General features: G+C 36.2%; 1 non-coding gene across 1 annotated transcript; it reads left to right on the forward strand.

Moving 5' to 3' along the window:
- Window positions 1–2,781: 2,781 nt before the first annotated feature.
- Window positions 2,782–2,885, forward strand: LOC130984153 (small nucleolar RNA R71). Its single transcript, XR_009088104.1, has one exon. It is a non-coding gene; the product is annotated as a small nucleolar RNA R71 (small nucleolar RNA).
- The last annotated feature ends 2,101 nt before the right edge of the window (window positions 2,886–4,986 follow it).

A 4,986-nucleotide genomic window follows, 5' to 3' on the forward strand; every position in this document is an offset into this window, starting at 1 on the left:
TGAAATCACAGAAAAATACACAAACTCATAGTAAAGTCCAGAAATGTAAATTTAGCATAAAAACTAATGAAAACATCCCTAAAAGTAGCTAGATCTTACTAAAAACTACCTAAAAACAATGCCAAAAAGCGTGTAAATTATCTCAGGGATTTCTTGATGAGGGAATTCCTCATGCTCTCTTGATGTGCAGTCAAATGCTCTTCTACTGAGCTATGGACCCTTGAGATGAATCTCTCCATCTCCCATGACTTGGAGGTGGAAAATTTTTTTGTCTTCCCTTTTCTCTCTTTTTTTTTGAGGTTTCTCTGGACTTAAGTGCCATCAATGGTTATGGAAAAATAAAAAAGCTATGCTTTTACCACACCAAACTTAGAATGTTGTTCGCCCTCGAGAAAAGAAGAAAGAATGGAAGGAGAAGAATGGAAGATATGGAGGAGAGGGAGAGATGTGTATGTTTCGGCCATATGGGAGGGATTGGGTATTGAAGAGATGGATGGATGTGAGTGGTGAAGAGGTGATGGGGAGGAAAGATTGAGGTGATTGGTGAAGAAGAGAGAAGGTGAGTTGAGGTAGGTGGGGATCCCGTGGGGTCCACAGATCCTGAGATGATCTTGTGGGGTCCACAGATCCTAAGGTGTCAAAGATTTACATCCCTGCACCAATGAGGCGTGTAAAACGCCCTCTGCATGTAATCCTGGCGTTCAACACCAGATTGATGCTTCTATCTGGCGTTTAGCGCCAGCTCTCCTCAGGGTGTATTCCTGGTGTTTAAACGCCAGGATGCTACTTGTTTCTGGCGTTCAACGCCAGATCCATGCTCTGTTCTGGCGTTGAACGCCAGCTAGATGCTCCTTACTGGCGTTTAAACGCCAGTAAGCCCTTCCTCTAGGGTGCGATTTTTCTTCTGCTGTCTTTGACTCTATTTTTAATTTTAGTATTTATTTTGTGACTCCACATGATCATGAACCTAATAAAACATAAAGGAAAAATAAAATAAAAATAAAATTAGATAAATAAAAATTGGGTTGCCTCCCAATAAGCGCTCCTTTAATGTCACTAGCTTGATAGTGGGCTCTCACGGAGCCTCACAGGTGATCAGGTCAATATTGTAGACTCCCAACACCAAACATAGAGTTTGGATATGGGAATTCAACACCAAACTTAGAGTTTGGTTGTGGCATCCCAACACCAAACTTAGAGTTTGATTTTGGGGGCTCTGTTTGACTCTGTACTGAGAGAAGCTTTTTATGCTGCCTCTCTATGGTTGCAGAGGAACACCCTTGGGTTTTAAACACAAGGTAGTCCCCATTCAATTGAAGGACTAATTCTCCTCTGTCAACATCAATCACAGCTCTTGCTGTGGCTAGGAAAGGTCTTCCAAAGATGATGCATTCATCCTCCTCCTTCCTAGTGTCTAAGATTATGAAATCAGCAGGGATGTAAAGGCCTTCAACCTTCACTAACACGTCCTTTACTAATCCATAAGCTTGTCTTATTGACTTGTCTACCATCTGTAGTGAGAATATGGCAGGCTGTACCTCAATGATCCCCAGCTTTTCTATTACAGAGAATGGCATAAGATTTATGCCTGACCCCAGGTCACACAGATCCTTTTCAAAGGTCATGGTGCCTATGGTACAGGGTATTAAGAATTTGTCAGGATCTTGTCTCTTTTGAGGTAAGGTTTGCTGAATCAATGTATCTAGTTCATTAATGAGCAAGGGAGGTTCACCTTCCCAAGTCTCATTACCAAACAATTTGGCATTCAGCTTCATGATGGCTCCTAGATATTGAGCAACTTGCTCTCCAGTTACATTTTCATTTTCTTCAGAGGAAGAATAGTCTTCAGAGCTCAAGAATGGCAGAAAGAGGTTTAATGGAATCTCTATGGTCTCTATATGAGCCTCAGATTCCTTTAGGTCCTCAATAGGGAACTCCTTCTTGTTTGAGAGACGTCCCATGAGGTCTTCCTCATTGGGATTCATGTCCTCTCCTTCCTCTCTAGGTTCGACCATGTTGATTATGTCAATGGCATTGCACTCTCTTTTTGGATTCTCTTCAGTGTTGCTTGGGAGAGTACTAGGAGGAGTTTCAGTGATTTTCTTACTCAACTGGCCTACTCGTGCCTCTAAATTTCTAATAGAGGACCTTGTTTCACTCATGAAACTTAAAGTGGCCTTAGACAGATCAGAGACTAAGTTTGCTAAATTAGAGGTGCTCTGCTCAGAATTCTCTGTCTGTTGCTGAGAAGATGATGGATAAAGCTTGCTATTGCTGAGCCCATTTCTTCCACTATTATTAAAGCCTTGTTGAGGCTTTTGTTGATCCTTCCATGAGAAATTTGGATGATTTTTCCATGATGAATTATAGGTGTTTCCATAAGGTTCACCCATGTAATTTACCTCTGCTATTGCGGGGCTCTCAGGATCATAAGCTTCTTCTTCAAAAGATACCTCTTTAGTACTGTTGGATGCATTTTTCCATCCATTCAGACTTTGAGAAATCATGTTGACTTGCTGAGTCAACATTTTGTTCTGAGCCAGTATGGCATTCAGAGCATCAATTTCAAGAACTCCCTTCCTTTGAGGCGTCCCATTACTCACGAAATTCCTCTCAGAAGTATACATGAATTGGTTATTTGCAACCATGTCAATGAGTTCTTGAGCTTTTGCAGGCGTTTTCTTTAGGTGAATGGATCCACCTGCAGAATGGTCCAGTGACATCTTAAAGAATTCAGATAGACCATAATAGAATATATCAAAAATGGTCCATTCAGAAAGTATGTCAGAAGGACACCTTTTGGTCATCTGCTTGTATCTTTCCCAAGCTTCATAGAGGGATTCACCATCTTTTTGTTTGAAGGTCTGAACATCCACTCTAAGCTTGCTCAGCTTTTGAGGAGGAAAGAACTTAGCCAAGAAGGCCGCGAGCAGCTTATCCCATGAGTCCAGGCTATCTTTAGGTTGTGAATCCAACCATATTCTAGCTCTGCCCCTTACAGCAAAGGGGAAAAGTATGAGCCTGTAGATTTCAGGATCTACTCCATTAGTCTTAACAGTCTCACAGATCTGCAAGAACTCAGTTAAAAACTGGTAGGGATCTTCTGATAGAAGTCCATGGAACTTGCAGTTCTGTTGCAGTAGAGCAACTAGTTAAGGTTTCAGCTCAAAATTATTTGCTCCAATGGCAGGGATTGAGATGCTTCTTCCATCAAATTTGGAAGTAGGTGTAGTATAGTCACCAAGCATCCTCCTTGCATTATTATTTTCGGCTGCCATCTCCTCCTCCTTTTCAAAAATTTCTGTAAGGTTGTCTCTGGACTGTTGTAATTTAGCTTCTCTTAATTTCCGCTTCAGAGTCCTTTCAGGTTCAGGATCTGCTTCAACAAGAATATTCTTGTCCTTGCTCCTGCTCATATGAAAAAGAAGGGAACAGAAAATAATAATAGGGATCCTCTTTACCACAGTAGAGAGATTCCTTTATGTTAGTAGAAGAAGAAGGGAATAGAAGAAGGAAAAGGTAAGAATCCAAACACAAGGGTGAAGATAGGTTCAGATTCTTTGAGATGAAGAGAAGTGTTAGTAAATAAATAAATAAATAGAAGGAGATGAGAGGGGGAGAATTCGAAAATTAATTTTGAAAAAGGGTTAGTAATTTTTCAAAAATTAAAAGAAGAATTAAAATTAAAAATTAAAATTTAAAACAATTAAAAGAATTTTGAAAAAGAGGGAGGTAATTTTCGAAAATTAGAGAGAGGAAAGTAGTTAGGTGGTTTTGAAAAAGATAAGATATAGTTAAAACAAACAAAAAGTCAACTAGTTAGTTGAAAAGATTTGAAATTTAATTTTGAAAAGATAAGAAGTTGGAAGATATTTTGAAATCAAAAATTTTTTTGAAAAAGATAAAATTTTGAAAAAGATATGATAAAAAAAGATATTTTGAAAAAGAATTGATTTTTAAAATTAAAATTTGATTACTTGACTAACAAGAAACTAAAAAGATATGATTCTAGAATTTAAAGATTGAACCTTTTTTAACAAGAAAGTAACAAACTTCAAATTTTTGAATCAATCACATTAATTGTTGGTAAAGTTTTCAAAATTTTGAAATAAAGATAAGAAAAAGATTTTGAAAATAAATTTTAAAAATTTTGAAAAAAATGAAAAAGATTTGATTTTTGAAAAAGATTTTGAAAAGATAAGATTTTTAAATTTGAAAATTTGACTTGACTTGTAAGAAATAGCTAAGTTTTAAAAATTTTTGACCAAGTCAACTCAAATTTTCGAAATTTTGAGAGAAATAAGGAATAGATATTTTTTTATTTTTGAATTTTTAATGATGAGAGGGAAAAACATAAAAATGACCCAAAACATGAAAATTTTTAGATCAAAACCAATGATGCATGCAAGAATACCATGAATGTCAAGATGAACACCAAGAACACTTTGAAGATCAAGATGAACATCAAGAACATATTTTTGAAAAAATTTTTGTTGCAAAGAAAACATGCAAGACACCAAACTTAGAAATCTTTCATGTTTAGACACTATGAATGCAAAAATGTACATGAAAAACATCATATAATACAAAACAAGAAAATTTAAAGATCAAACAAGAAGACTTACCAAGAACAACTTGAAGATCATGAAGAACACTATGAATGCATGAATTTTCGAAAAATGCAAGAACAAGATGAATATGCAATTGACACCAAACTTAAAAATTGACTCAAGACTCAAATAAGAAACACAAAATATTTTTTATTTTCTAATTTTTTTTCTTTTTATTTTTTTGATTTATCGAAAATAATTTTTAAAGAAAAATGAAAAAGAAAGAATTTTTTTGAAAACTTTTTGGAAAGAAAATTACCTAATCTGAGCAACAAGATGAACCGTCAGTTGTCCAAACTCGAACAATCCCCGGCAACGGCGCCAAAAACTTGATAGGCAAAATTGTGATTTCTTGATAATGGCATTCATGTTCGTT

This window comes from Arachis stenosperma, chromosome 5 (assembly GCF_014773155.1).
Source record: "Arachis stenosperma cultivar V10309 chromosome 5, arast.V10309.gnm1.PFL2, whole genome shotgun sequence".
In the NCBI taxonomy this organism is placed as follows: Eukaryota; Viridiplantae; Streptophyta; class Magnoliopsida; order Fabales; family Fabaceae; genus Arachis; species Arachis stenosperma.